At 40.6% G+C, this 16,069-nt stretch overlaps 1 protein-coding gene across 12 annotated transcripts in view; it reads left to right on the plus strand.

Annotated features, from left to right (window-relative positions):
* ST6GALNAC3 (ST6 N-acetylgalactosaminide alpha-2,6-sialyltransferase 3) overlaps positions 1 to 16,069 on the plus strand; it is a 334,346-nt gene that overhangs the window by 124,603 nt on the left and 193,674 nt on the right. The window lies entirely within an intron of this gene.

Consider the following 16,069-nt stretch of genomic DNA (forward strand, 5'->3'; position numbering starts at 1 on the left):
GTACAATGGATCTCTGATCCTGATCTTGCCTTTTCAGTGCTATTATGCTACAAATAATAATCAGGAAATCATGCCTAAATTATCTATATTTAAAATATAATCAGAATGCACCTTCTGCTGAAACTTGGTTTTGCTTCAGGCTAATGTAAACCACTTCACCACTGCTGATTTTGTTCTAAACCACTTACTGGGAACTGTTCCAGTCTGTCATTCTGGGTAGTAACTGGCAGTGTATAAATAAGACCACTTATAAACAAACCCATAATTTAGACTATTTCAGGAAGGTTTTACTAAAGCATTTTCTCAGAAAGAGGCCTAAAAGTTGAGTTTCATGGGATTGGTGGCCCTTTTGTAGTGTTTTCCTTAACTGTATCCTGCCTCTACGTTCTCTCTTCATTTTCTTTCTTGTTGTTGTTGTCAATTATACTAACTTTAAATTGACCTTTGAATAGGTAAATAAGGCAATCCAGCCAGACTATATCCTTCTGTTTTGTGAGATGGAAGGATATAGTTTCCCTATAAAGCAGCTTTGAGTATACTTGGGTAAAGGTCTCAGAGGGATAGCCATGTTAATGTGTATCTGCAAAAACAACAAGAAGTCCTGTGTCAAGGTTTAGTGGCCTAGAAACATCCATTCTAGTTGTGGGCCAAGGATTTGGAGCCACCCAAGGAGACCCTACTTTAGAACATCCATATCAGGTTCACACTGAACACAATGCATGCCATGGCAGGACTTTTGGGGTGCATCTACATAGCCCTGTTATTTCAGAATAATAGCCATTATTCCGAAATAACAATGTGAATGGCTACACAGCAATTCCGTTAGTTCGAAATAAATTTGAAATAGCAGACAGCTTATTCTGACTTCTGTAAACCTCATTCCACGAGGAATAACACCTATTCTGGAATTTCAGAGTAGCAGTAGTATGCACTGCTGCTATTTCAAAATAGTTCCTCCACAGGGCCATTCGAAGTAAGTATTCCCCAGTGCTTGCTGTGGATCTAAATTGAGATAATGTGTCTACATTAGGGAAGCCTTCCTCGGACTAATTTTGAGGCTTGCCTGTAGTGTAGGCATGCTATTTTAAAATAAGCTATTTCAGAGTATTTCTTCTAGAATAGCTTATTTTGAAATAAGTGTGCAGTGTAAGCGTACCCCTGGGAGTGTAGTAAACATTATGTGAATGCTTACAAAGTGCAGATTTGATCAATAAAGCTCATAATTAAGGCGCTAGTTTAACCTGAACACAGGCAAGTCATGGAAAATCAAAGTAATAATAGACATTATTGGCAATAATAAGTCCACCTACTACTTTCCATAATTTTCCAATGTTGACCATCTGGGGCTGAGAGTGGGGGACCCTGCTAGTAACATTGTGGTGGAAGCGTAACTTCATGGGATTCATCCACAAGATCACCAATTCAGTATGGCCTTACTCATAATTTAATTGAGTCTTACTGCCTTGATTACTGCTTTCATTCAGTCTCAGGACCTTGAGTTCCCTCATAAACTGGAATATAAGCTGTCAACTTTCTGTACACTATCTGAGCAGTTACTGAGTTCTATAACTACAATACTGTATAATCTATCTAGAGAGTCTCCCTTGTGGTGACTTGTGATAACCTTTAGCTCAGACCCTCTGAGAACAATAAGTAAAAGGAACCAAACTGTGATCAACAGGCAGGACATTTTGCCTACACTCCTGCCTCCATGTCACCTTCTCTTGCAGTCATACCAGCAAGAACAAGTTAAGCAGAGTGCGGGCACGTCTGTACTCAAAAGTGAAACCTCCAAGAGACATGGAAATGCTGTAAGAAATGGTACAAGTGATTCAGGAGGTGCATTTTCAATATTTGTCAGTATTGAGCAAAGTGCTGTGGGGGGAAGGGGTAGTGTGCTTCTGACTGCTGTCTTTCAGATGACATTTAAAACTTAGGTCCTGACAACTTCATTTTATTGTTTAGCTTGTAAGTCCCCTGGAGGCCAACATGCTGCATGTGCACTCAAAGTGCGTCACAGTTAAATATCCTGTCTTCTTCTTTCATGTGTCACATGTTGATATCTAAATTGTTCAGCCATCTCACTGCTGCATCACTGAGGGCAGTAAAGTGTTGCAATCCATCCTCCAGTCTTGTCATTGTGAGCTCCTCCATCATGTGTTTGACTATCTGCATTGCCACCCTGCAGTCACACTGTGAAATAAAGCTAAGCCAAAGTTCTGTATTCTGGCAGCCACTCTGGCTGTTCCAATGGGCAGTCTGTGAAGCATAGTCCAGGATTTGCATCACAGGTTGCAAAGAGCTGGGGGTAAATTAAGACTGCCCTCTATCCCGGAGTTGCTGCCCTCCTGCCAGGACACAACTGTTGGCCCTGATATGCTGTTGTTCATCTAAGGTTGGCACTGGACCAAAAGTGTTGAACAGAAATGTATGAATGCCCAGTGTAAAAATATACTGTGAAGTCACTTGTGGCAAGTCAGCAAGACTTGCAGTGTAAATGGTAATATTGTTCTGGAGGCAGCAGATCACAGTGTCAGACTTATGTGTTGCTTATTATCATAGAATCCTAGGGCTGGAAGACGCGTCAGGAGGTCATTGAGTCCAGCCTCCTGCCCAAAACAGGACCAATCCCAACTAAATCATCCCAACCAGGGCTTTATCAAGCCAAGACTTAAAAACTTCTAGGGATGGAGATTCCACCACCTCCTTAGATAACCCATTCCAGTACTTCAGCACCCTCCCAGTGAAACAGTTTTTCCTAATATCCAACCTATACCTCCCCCACTGTAACTTGAGACCATTGCTCCTTGTTCTGCCATCTGTCACTATTGAGAACAGCCTGTCTCCAGCCTCTTTGGAACCTCCCTTCAGGAAGTTGAAGGCTGCTATTAAATCCCCCCCTCACTCTTCTCTTCTGCAGACTAAAAAAACCCAAATCCCTCAGCCTCTCCTCATAGGTCATGTGCTCCAGCCCCCAATCATTATGGTTGCCTCCCCTGTATCCTCTCCAATGCACCCACATCCTTTCTGTAGGGGGTGGCCCAGAACTGGACACAGTACTCCAGATGTGGCCTCACGAGTGCTGAATAAAGGGGAATAATTACTTTTCTAGATCTGCTGAAAATGCTCTTCCTAATGCAACCTAATATTCCATTCACCTTCTTGGCTACAAGGGCACACTGTTGACTCATATCCAGCTTCTCATCCCATCCCCAGGTCCTTTTCTGCTGAACTGCTACTTAGCCATTCAGACCCCAGCCTGTAACAATGCTTGGGATTCTTCCATCCCAAGTGCAGGACTCTACACTTGTTAAACCTCATCAGATTTATTTTGGACCCATTCTCTAATCTGTCTAGGTCACTCTGGACTCTATCCTTGCCCTCCAGAGTATCTACCTCTCCACCTAGCTAGTGTCATCTGCAAACTTGCTGAGGGAGCAAACCATTCCCTCATCCAAGTCATTAATAAAGATGTTGAACAAAACCGGCCCTAGAACTGATTCTTGGAGCACTCCACTAGAAACCAACCACCAACCTGACATCAAGCCATTGGGCCCTACAATATAGCCAGCTTTCTAGCCATCTTATAGTCCATTTATCCAATCCATACTATCTTAACTTGCTGACAAGAATATTGTGGGAGACCGTATTAAAAGCTTTGCTAAAGTCAAGGTATATCACATCCACTGACTTTCCCATATCCACAGAGCCAGTTATCTCATCATAGAAGCTAATCAGATTGGTCAGGCACAACTTGCCCTTTGTGACTCCATGTTGACTTCCCCTCTTCCAAGCGCTTCAGAATGGATTCCTTGAGGATCCCCTCCATGATTCTTCCAGGTACTGATGTAAGGCTGACAGGTCTGTAGTTCCCTGGATTGTCCTTCTTCCCTTTTTTAAAGATGGGCACTACATTTGCCTTTTTCCAGTCATCTAGGATCTCTCCCAATCTCCATGAGTTTTCAAAGATAATGGCCAAAGGCTCTGCAATGACATTTGCCAACTCCCTCAGTCCTCTCTGATGCATTAAATCCGGACTCATGGATATGTGTATGTCTAGCTTTTCTAAATAGCACTTAACCTGTTGTTTCTCCACCAAGGGCTGCCCACCTCCTTTCCATACTGTGTTCCTCGTGCAGTAGTCTGGGAGCTGACCTTGTCTATGAAGACAGAGACAAAGAAAACATTGAGTACATCAGCTTTTCTCACATCATGTCACTAGGTTACCTCCCTCATCCAGTAAGGGCCCCACACCCTCTCTGATCACCCTCTTATTGCTAACATGCCTGTAGAAACCTTTCTTGTTACCCTTCACATCTCTTGCTAGCTGCAATTCCAATTGCACTTTCGCCTTCCTGATTATTCCCCTGCATTCTTGAGCAATATATTTATACTTCTCCCTAGTCACTGTCCAAGTTTACACTTCTTATAAGCTTCCCTTTTGTGTTTAAGCTCACCAAGGATTTCCCCTGTAAGACAATCTGGTCTGCTTTTCTTACTGCGCATCAGGATGGTTTGTTCCTGTGCCTTCAATAAGGCTTCTTTAAAATACTGCCAATTCTCCTGGACTCCTTTCCCCTTCATGTTAGCATCCCAGGGGATCCTGCCCACCAGTTCTCTGAGGGAGTCAAAGTCTGCTCTTCTGAAGTCCAGGATGTGTGTTTTGCTGCTCTCCTTTTTTCCGTTGGTCAGGATCCTGAAATCTACCATCTCATGACCACTGCTTCCCAGGTGGTCACCCACGTCTACTTCCCTACTAGTTCCTCCCTCTTTGTGATCAGCATGTCAAATTGCACATTGCCTTCGTCAGTTCCTTCAGCACTTGTACTAAGAAGCTATCTCCAACATTCTCCAAAAACTTCCTGGGTTGTCTGTGTACTGCTGTATTGGTCTCCCAACAGGTGTCAGGGCGATTTAAGTCTCCCATGAGAACCAGGACCTGTGATCTTTTACCTTCTCTTAGTTGTCTGAAGAAAGCCTTGTCTACCTCATCCGCCTGATCTGGTGGTTGATAGCAGACACCAACGACAACATCACCTACTGAAACCATTGCCAGTCTTGTGTGCGGTAGGTTGTTTTCATGCATTATAGCCTTCCAGGAATTTTTATGTCTGGTGACATCTCATCAAAGTTTTGGGGGCACAATATGAGTCAACACACATAAATTAGATGTTTGTGTGGCTAAGGCAAGTGCTAATGAAACATGCAGTTTTATTAATCTCTGAATCTATAAGATGCGTTTGTCAAGTTAAAACTCCCAGGATATTGAAACAATGTGATTTGTGCATCTAAATCCTAGCTTTGTAAATCTTGAGCATGATTTTTAGCTCTGCTGCCTTTGTCAAATTTAAGCTTTGATGGTTATGTTCTCGCTACCCTAATTTCCCCTGCAGTTTGAAATTCTATACTTCTTATGTTTAAACTATTGTGCATTGCTTTTGTGCAATAGTGAGAGCTGTCACATTTCTCAAAAGTGATGGATGGAAGCTATCTTGGTGTCTAGCTTTTTTTAAACAAAACTAAAGATGATGAAAAAAACAAGCAGAAATTTTAGGCTCCTTCAAGATGAGACACTAAAATTTTAGAATGAGATATATGAGGCAGTGTTCTCTTCAATAATACAGATGTCAGGGTATAAATCTTATGACACAAAAATTGCAACTTCAGACTATGGAAGTACCATTCTCCTCTTCAATTTCACTATAATTAGGTCTCATATTTTTGTAGGCTGTAAATTATTACTTTCACCCATTGGTATTTCAGGCAGATATGCCAAAAGTGGAACATGCTTTTAGAGAACAAGTGCCAAAACATCCACCAGATTTTTTTTTGCTTGGTGTGATATAAATGTAGGGTTGTTGTTGTTTTTTTTTAAATAGTACCTCTACATTTCTAATGAAATATGCTAGTAAGCCCTGTTTAAATGTGATTTAGGCTAGAACAATTTTTATCCAAAGATGAATTGTCCAAGGATAACTATATTTGATTGTCAGATGAGGAAAAAATGGCTGTGTCAAATCAATTTGAAGCCATAATAATTATTTTTGTTGTCTGTCTTTTTACTCTTCAAATGAGATTTGTGACTAAAATTGGTTTGCATCTCCAGCAAGCTGTAATCTGAGCTGCACTTGAAAATGCTGATGAACATGGCCTTCATGAGGCCAAACATGAAAACTGACCACTTGTTTCCTTTTCAGTGCTATTCCCGAATGCTGTATTGTAGCTGAGTGCATGCAGAATTAGCATTCAAAAGGGCTGACTTCCCAAAGTGCAGTGTAGTGCATAACTGCTTTGAAGAGCCAGACCAGGATGCTTGCCAAACAGCAGGCAGGGCAAATCCTCCCATTTCTTCCACTATTGAGTGGCTTTTGAAAAGAAACTGAGGCAGAAGGCCAATTTTCATTGTTGCCTCAAGTCCAACATGCCAGTCAGAGAATAAATTCATATAGAATATTTCAATTCAGAAAGTCCAGCTGGCAGTACACACTTAGCTTTCACTTGCCCAGATTTTCGGTTTTCCTGTTTACTTTTCTTTTTGCTATAAACTTTCTTCAGAAAGGAGAAGTGAGGTGCTGTCAAATGAGGCTTCCCAGCAAAAGGCATTTTCTCACATGTACAGCCTATAAACATGGGGATATGGGAACATCCCCCCCCCCTCTTTTTTGTCCACCTGTAGGTCTATTTCTCCTATATTTACTTTATTGTTCTGAGGGGGTATGTTTCTGTATAGAAGCTAGTACATCTGGGGATTATGTCTCAGTGCAGTGTTTGTCATAGCTTCAGATAAGTGGGCAATATCCTCAGGCTTGTAAGATTTAATTGTTATAGGTGCTGGAACTAAGGACACCTGGGTGCTGCAGTACCCCTTGGACTCAAGTGGTTTCCATCATATACAGGGTTTCCAGGTGGTTCAACAGCTCTCAGCACCTCCACTATAAAAATTGTTCCAGCATCCCCAGCTGTTGTTTCTGCACTTCACACAGAAGCCAACTCAGACTTCAGTCCAAAATAGAGAGAGATCTCTCATACTCTTGTTCCTAAAGCACTGACCTCCTACCAGATGAGCCAAAGATGCTCCTTTAGTTGCAGCAGCACTGAGCTTCAGATAAATACACAATATACTGTGGTATACTCCATCCATAGCTGCGCAGAATCACATAAAGCTTTTAATAACTGCATGATCTCTCTCCTTTTTTGCTACACATAGCTTTTACCTTTCTCTCTGACCTATTTTGCCTGTGTAATGCATTTTTCTTGTCAGACCCCTACATTTAGACCCTACCATTACAGTTATGCAAAGGAAATCTTTGGAGACAAATGTACCTGTTAGTGGATATGTGTGAAAATGAAAAGCATTTTGTTTTCCTGGTTTATATACTGTCAGGCCCATTTCTGGTGGTAGAGTTCAACTTTGAATGGCAATCATAATGAAAGTTTCAGCAGAAACAAAATCGTGAGTCAGTCGTCTGACAGATCATATAGAATAGATGTCAATTCCTGTAGTTAGTTTGCTCTTAACACATTGTCTACCACAAGCACTTACACTTTTCAACACAGGACTCAAGAGGCTCACAAAATAAGGAATTTCTGGAAAGCTAAGTGTTAAAACTAAGAGGGAGGCATTTTTCCTATAAAACTGTTTTTCGGCAGGTGAAAAATAGCTACAATCCAGTAGGTCTTCAGTAAGTAGTAGCAACTATTTGCCAGGTTGAAAGATCCACAAATTCTTGTACCAGCACTTCTATTTACAGGGAAGTCTGCTTCAGCTTATATGTGTGTCTGAAAGCTTGTCAGACTGTTGATAAATGGGCACTAATCCAGAGCAAAAGGCAGCTGTGCGGCAGAAGATATATATAATGTGTGTGTGCATGCACACAAAGTGCTTTTATAGCTACCAATCAAGTTTCAGCCCAGTTCTGCAGGAGCACATCAATTAATCAACAATAACAAATTCAGAGAAATCATTCCTAATGACGGGAATGATTTGATATCAACCTTATTTTAAAAAATTATATGCAATAACAGATCATTTCCAGAGCCTGAATGTGAAAATTTGTCTTTCTTTGCCATTTTAATATGTTAGCTTCTAAGTGATAAACTAATATATTTTAAGTGACTGGACAGATTCTAGTTACTGATCGTGTAAAATAAAATACTAGACTGGTAGGATGTCTTACTCAGAAGTTCAGGTTGCCCTTCTTGCAATGCAGGGGTTTTTTTTGGCATGCACATTCAGTTGTGATACAACTGAAATACTTATACTATGTTTGGAAGGAGACTGGTTGTTGCACTTTCATGAGTCAGCAGTATTGGTGGACTACTTAAAAGATTGCAAATACCTATCAGCTGAAGCTAAGCTTTTATGAATAGAAATAACCAGTGGCTCTAGAATATGGCAGTGAACAAAACCAAAGATGGTTGTTGGAGAGCTGGAATGGGTTTTAAGTTTTTGAAGGAGATATTCATAATAAGACAAGTGTGTGTTGATTTAAAAAAAGGGTTTTGAATCATAATAAAATAGTGGGTTGATAGGAAAAATAGTCATACAGATTAATTCTTAAGAAGACATGAAGGTTCTGAGCAGACTAAGTTCTGCAATATGGCCTTTCAAATACAGTATGTCTTCTATTTTATGCTTAAGTTGTATTTTCCACCTTCTACCTACAGTTCTGTTTTAGAATTTCCCAGTTTTCTGATAAAGAACTTTATAATGTTACTTAAGCAGCTACAGTGTTTCCTATTGGAATATTGCATGGAACACAATTCTCTAGTCATCTAAATGTTGTTCAGTTATTTGGGCTAAATTTAAATTCCAGCAATTATCCTGCTCATAATGGTCAAGCCTTTTGAGACTGATTCCTATACATCTTCAGGTATTTGGGCAATGACTTGTGTGCCAATTCTTGCTGCTCAGACCCTCACTGGTTACTGTGGCAGATGAGATCAAGGATCATGTCTTTAGAATTGTGTAGAAGCTGGGCAGTGACAGTTTTACTGATTTTTCCAATGCTCTCTGCAGAGGTCAAAGCTTTTTATTATGTTTTTCAGTTGTGCCAGCAGTCATGTTTTTATGATTCCTACTTCTTTGCTTTCTGGGGGTCAATTTTTTTTTATTTAAACACATTGAGGTTTTTTTTTCTTGGCCTCTGCTGGCCAGGTCACCTGCTGCAAGATGGCTTGGTCATCCTGGTCTCATGGATAATGCCAAGGTGTGCATGTGCTCCAGCTTCAGCAAGAAAATGTCTTGCTTTGTAAAGGAAACAAAAGCCTTCTCTGTCCTAGCTACTGGATACTTGAGGGGACTTCAGTCCAGAGTTAGAAGAGTGTTCTGAGGTCATTGGTCATAAAGAGTGTGTCTATACTACACCACAGGTCGAAATAAGATATGTAATTTTAGCTACGCAAATTTCATATCTTATTTCAAAATAACCCGCTATTCCAAAACATCCCTTACTCTTTGTGGAATGAGGTTTACAGGGACGTCAGAATAGCAAGCCTGAAATAAGGGGCTTGCTGTTAAGATGTGGGATAGTTTTTCAGGATACTGGAGTATCCCAAAATAGTGTTGCAGTGTAGATGTAGCCAAAATGAGAAAGGCAGTCCACAATTTCATGAACATACCTGAACTGACAAATGATAAAACAGATGGCAAGACAGAAGGCAGAAACTGCTGGGCAAATCTTTCTTCTTTGAATGTCAAGGGGCTACTGACTCTAGTAGCTCCAAAGTGGTCCATGCTGTCATGGAACGTACAAAGCTGATTACAGTGCACCCTTGCTAAAATACAAGTAGTTGGTCTTCAGACCAGTTTCTGAGCTCATATAACAGCTCAAAACACGCAAGCAAATATCTTATATCACTAAGGGCTAGAGAGCTTCCTCCTTCCTTTCCAGATAGTCATCCACAGTCATAAGGCAACTCCAAACCATTTTTACTGAAACATCCCATCCCCAGGGAAATGAAAGGTCAAAGGAGCTCTTAGGGCACATCTACACTGCAGGGCAAAAATTGAATTAAGCTACTCAACTTCAGCTACATCAATTGCATAGCTTGAGTGAAAATAGCTTAATTTAGCTTTAGGCGCTGTCTACACAGCAGGAAGTCAAAGGAAGAACACTCTTCCTTCAACTTCCTTTACTCCTCATAAAAATGAGGGTTACAGGAATCAGAGTAAGAAGTCCGGCTTGCCGTTATTTCAAAATGATGGCTTGCTGTATAGACATGTACTTTGATATTTCAAAATAACATCAGTTATTCTGAAAAAATGCCACTGTGTAGACATACCATTAATGACCTGGCAATCCTAGCCAGTGAGTTCAGTGTTCTGACACTTTGTCAGTCCATACAGCATTCATTATAGCCTTCCCTTATGTAGACAGAAAGCTTGGAAATGGGGAATTTGTTAATTGAGCAGCATTTTTGCATATTCTGTAATATCCTTCAATTGGCCTCTGTAAGCAGATGCCCTTCAATTGGCCCCTGGGCACTTCATCATTCACTCTTCCCAAAAGATTATTTTGCCATTTTGTTGTATTTGAAGGAGGAGTTGTTTGTTACATCTGATGTAACGAGAGAAGATCAAAATTATAAGCAAAAATAAATAAATAAATAAAAATCATGCTGCGTTTGTCTTCAGTTATCCAAGATCCCATATTAGAAAGGCAGCTAAGATGTATCAGAAGAATATATGCCATGGTTTCTGATTCCTTAAGGGCCTCAAGACATCTCTCTGTGAAGTTTTCAGTGATGTCATATATGAAAAGAGCAGAGGATGAGACATGCAAGGTAGCCATCTTGTTTTCCATCCATGCTTGCTGTGGTGAGTAATCTTTGAAGTTACCTCTGAGCATGTGCATTCTTAAACCTGAGCCAGAATGTATGATACATCATCTGAGGCAATTACTTGCAGGTCTTGTGATAGGCTCCATTCCACTCAACTGGGGTTCAGCCAGTCCACAGACACAGACCCATCCAGGTGATCTTAGGGGAATACTCCAACTGGCTAGTAATTCTGACAGACTGCCTGTGATCCAGCCAGCCCTTCTTTTTGCTCCTGCTCTCTCTTAGGCCTGTTTTCACACCAGAAGCACCCTGCTCTAACCTGCATCATCTTCTGCCTCATGTGGCCACCCAGTCACTGTGACACTTTGAGCTCTACTCAGGGTCATTCACTGATGAGGGCACCTTTGATAGAAAAATCTAAAGGCCATCACAGAAGTCTGGCCCATATTTTTTATTAGTCAGTTTCCTTTTCTATATAGGTATTATTCATTCTGTAGTTTCTATTATACCTTCTTTATTTCTACTCCATGCTCTAGTGCTTCCCTGCTGGTCATGTTCCAGGAAATAAATGTGGCAGACAGTCTCTGGTCCAAAAATACCCTTTCAGCTTGTCTTGCTAATTTCTGTTCTTAAGAACAGAGTTGTCTGCCATTCTGGTCCCTTTCCTTTTTTCTTCTTCCCAAGAAGTGGAATCAAACCTTCACTAACCATTTCATGTTGCATTTTGAGTGTTTTGGGGTTAACTTTTACATCTAGGTGCAATGCAAATGAATCTTTAGCTATAGATTTGTTGCAAGTGCCATTGACACACAGGTATATTTTAAAAATAATCTCTTTGCTAGGTAAGCATTTTTTGTGGTTATTGTATTTTGCCACTTTAAAAAAGTTATTCCAACTATACTTTTTAGTAGTTAGAGTTGATATTATATCTCTGGAGAGTTCTAGAAGAGCAGTCCTTGAATGACCATTAGCCAAGCAGCTGTTGTCAAGGAGAGATGAATGCTGGAAGGAAGGATTGAAGAGCAGGTCTCTTTTCAACATTAGAAATCAGCAAGGTGTGATAAAATATTTTTCTTAAGGAATTTCACTCTGTGGTCTTTTGTGACAGAAAGTGACACTTGAATAAGGTAATCAAGACTATAAAAGACAAAATAAATCTGGTTTTATATACAGTAGTTCACACAATGAAACAAATTCAGTAAGCATAGCTGTTATTGTTTTCAATTGGAGGTATACTTGAGTGAAAATCAAATGAAGCTTGAAAATCTGAAGCACTACAATAAAAGTAGCATAAAGTACAGGAGTATTTAAAAGATCGTTCTTCATTATAGTCATGAAAGTAAATATTGTGAAACCAGTACAATATTATTGCACTGATCATGCCATTTAACTGCAAACACACATGTTAATCGTTATCTCTCAATTGTCCTATGAGGCACACTGATAGCATGTGTTCATTAATATAGCAGATAGAAAAAGGTCTATAAAATCAATTACTCTCCAAAATGTATTATTTTAAGCAGGTCTTTGGGGCTTGGAATGGTCTTTATTGGTATTTTGTACTGCACCAAGCTCACTGTTGGCATTTTACAAATGATAAAATAATAGCTGTTCTGTCAGAAAGGACTGGTCTAGTGCTTAGAATAGGGGACTGGGAGTGAATGTTGCTGCTGATTTGTTGTGTGGCCTTGGACAAGTCACTTTAGCCTTGGTTTATGTATCTGTAAAATGGATAGAATAACATTTAGCTTTGTACCTCACAGGAATGCTATGGCATTTATTATTACTTGTAAAGTGCTTTGAGAGCCTTTCCCATATGCTGTTCTGTAACTTTTACTATTTTAATGTTGGTTCTGGATCCAGAAATTAGTATGGGGAACATAGCAAAGCATATATTCACTATAGACTTTTGCAAAGTTTACTGCAACTTATGACACTGCTTTGTCATACTGAAAATGTTTTCTTTTGTGTTAAACATGTAAATTATCACTGTCCCTGTTAGACAGCTGTATACAGCACAAAATACCACAGAGCCATTTAAATATTACCAATTCATCAGAGATGATGAAATTGCAAAATGCTGTTGTCACATCGATATTCCTTATCAGATCATGAAAGAAAAACAATTCCATCTCTCTCAGAAAACGGTCACATTCTCACTATAATACAACTGAGTCACACTGGTAACTGGAAAATCCCTAAAATGTGGGTATTGCAACGATTATATATGTTAAACCTCATTAGAAACCACACTGTCAAATTCAGAGACAGACATTAGTCTCAGTAATGTTTTATTTCCACTGAGCTTTCCTAACCAGCAACATAGCATGACAGTCCTGTGATTATTTAATAACATATATAAATTCAAGCCTAGAAGGAATGATTCATCATGCCTACTGCATGATGGTTATTGATTTTGATAAATATCCTGGACAGAATGATTCTGATTACCAAGAAAGAACAAACAAAAATTGGGATTATATTATGGACACTAAATTGAGGGGGGGGGGGAGAGAATGAGAGAGGAAAATGGCTATTGCCACAGTAACTTCACTGTCTGAGGTAAGCACAAGTATTGCACTGCACATATTCAAATCCCCTCAGTTCATCCAATTTTATCAGAGTAGCCATACACATAAATTTTTACCCTCAGTGAGCATCTACTTTGGTTACTGAGTGAAGTTAACAAACAAAAAAGCCTGTTGGCCACTGTATATGAATATGTTAATTTTCTTCTAGCAGCTGCCTGCTAGATTAAAGTCTAGCACTGTATTAAAAGGAATAAAAGCACCTGAAAATTAATATAGCTTGAAAGTCTTTCAGCTATGAATCTGTTAAAAATGTTCTGTCTTCTATAACTTGTTATGGAACATGGTAAAACTAGGTATCTTTTAATTAAGATGCCAAGTGCATCAAAATGCTTATATTAAATTTCTTATAAAAGTTTGTGGCTTGATTAGGATGTATAGGTATGTAGCGCCCCCTCTCCACCTGGTTACCTTCTTTTAGAGCCAATCTCCTTTCAGGTTCGGATGGATAGGTCTGGGTTCTTCTGGATCCCGCCACCTACTCAATTTTATTCTTTCTGATTGATGTACTTGGCGGTGCCTCCACCCCCCTCACTCCTTCCTAGCAGGGTTGCCAGGGCAGCTTGGGAAGAAAATTCTAGCCCAGGATAATCCCCACGTATTCGCCAGATAGTTGGAGACTCCCAGAAAATAACACAAACACATACACTATAATAAACACAATTATATTAAACAGGAGACAATTATAACAGAACAGGGTAAAACATTATTTTTAGGGTCACCGGTGCCCTGCAACTGTGAAGTTAGTGTCCCGTTGGTACGCGTACTTTGTTGGGGCCCTTGATGACTGTTGACCACACAATCCTTCTCTGCAGAGGTTTAGCAGTGGGGCTGACTAGGTCCAGTACAGCCCAAAGGACTCACAAATGGGAGAAGGCAGTAAATCCCTCCACAGTTTAATAGGCTGCAGGTAATAAAATCCCCAAACAAATTCCCTGACTTACTAACTAAAAATTGGTGCACTCACACACTCCATGAATGAGCCTCAGGTTGAGAGATGACTCAGTCTCTGCAAAGGGCTGCTCTCTTCTCACAGGGGTCCTCTTCAAGCAGGAACCAGGCTGCTTCGGTCCCAGAATTTCCCCTCACCGTGAAGGGGTGCAGGGCTCAAGATGCAGACCACACAACTGCACCAAAATTCAAAACTATAGCCTCCCAGGCCAGCCTCCAGACCCACACAGCAGGCAGCAGCCCTGAACTTGCTGCTAGAGCCCAGCTGACCATGCAGTGACTCTCTCACCCAGGGAGCTGGAGAGCCAACTCCGCCTGGCTGGGGAAGCCTCCCAGCAAACTCCACAACTGGGAATCAACAGTGGAGACATAAACCCAGCTGAGGGATCCTGCCTTCAGGTCCCTAGAGGCTAGCTCTCAGGGGGAACCCTGCATGCAGGCCTGGGGCTTACTAGCTCCCACACACTCAGTCCTCCCCTTTTCCTGGCTGGCTCCAGACTCCCCTCAACAATGGTCTCTCCTTCCCCCTGGGAGGGGCATCTCACTCCCTGTGGGTTGCCAGGCAGACTCTGGCCCTGGTAGGGAGGGGGAGCCAAGGCAAACTCAGAGTGCCTCTCCCTGAGCTGCCAGCAGACAAAGCCCTGGGAATCCAAGCAATCTCCTTGGGGGTTACAGGTAGCTTTCCTGTCTGAGGAAATAGATTCTAAAAGTTTCAATTATTAAAAAGCTATTTGCAATTACCTGAAATGGAAAAAATAAAGCAGGAACAAGATATCTCCCTATTGTAATTTGCTAATTTAATTCTGCATTGCTGCTGCAAAATTTCAAATGATTCGTTTTGCAGATATTTATAATTTTGATGTGTACAAGATTTAAGATCAGCAATTGTACAAATACACTATAAATATAGCTCTGATCATATTTCTAGTGACCCAATGTGACTCTACAGGCCTTGAAAATTTTAAATTGTAAATTTCAAGAAAATCCAGGTGACAAGATCTATTTTTAACAAGAGGTGTTTACATGAAACACTGCACAAGGAATATCCATGACAAAAATTCCCAAGTGGCAGAAAAAAGCTGCTTTAGAGGGTGTACTTCTGTTGTAAAGTGACATGTGTTATGAGCTGCCTATCTCCTGGGGTGCCTCCTGATATAGTGGGGTGCCACTGAGCCCACCTATTCCGCCAGCCTGGGATCTGTTGCACTGTCCTGCTGAGTCAGGCTGGCATGCACACAGGTAGGGACCCAGTTGCAGAAAGACACAGACTGCACTGTATGGGAAGATGTTCAATTAAGGAATTGCCAAGCATTCAAGTGCATGCTCCGTCTCAAGTGGAAACCCAAAATTGTACTGTCTTGCAATGCACAGAGAACTGTGCCATGTAATCTCATGAAATTTGCATCCTTCCTCAAATTGGATGAAGATATGCTCAGCTTTTATGTCTCCCAGTTAGGAATTTCACAAACTGATTTGAGAGAAAACAATGCAAGTTTATTAACTACAAAAGATATATTTTAAGTAATTATTGGGGATAGAAAACAGATCAAAGCAGATTACCCAGCAAACAAAACCAAAACAGAATACAAACTTGGATACTAAAGAAACTGGTTACGAAGTGTTGTTTTAAGCATATTCTTGAAGGCACGCTGCTCTTGCTTGCAGTTTACAACTTCAAGTATTTCTTTTACAGGCCACCTTTTCCTGCCTGGACTCAGTTCTTTTCCACTCTCACCTTTTTGTCCTTG

This window comes from Pelodiscus sinensis, chromosome 9 (genome assembly GCF_049634645.1).
Source record: "Pelodiscus sinensis isolate JC-2024 chromosome 9, ASM4963464v1, whole genome shotgun sequence".
Classification (NCBI taxonomy): Eukaryota; Metazoa; Chordata; order Testudines; family Trionychidae; genus Pelodiscus; species Pelodiscus sinensis.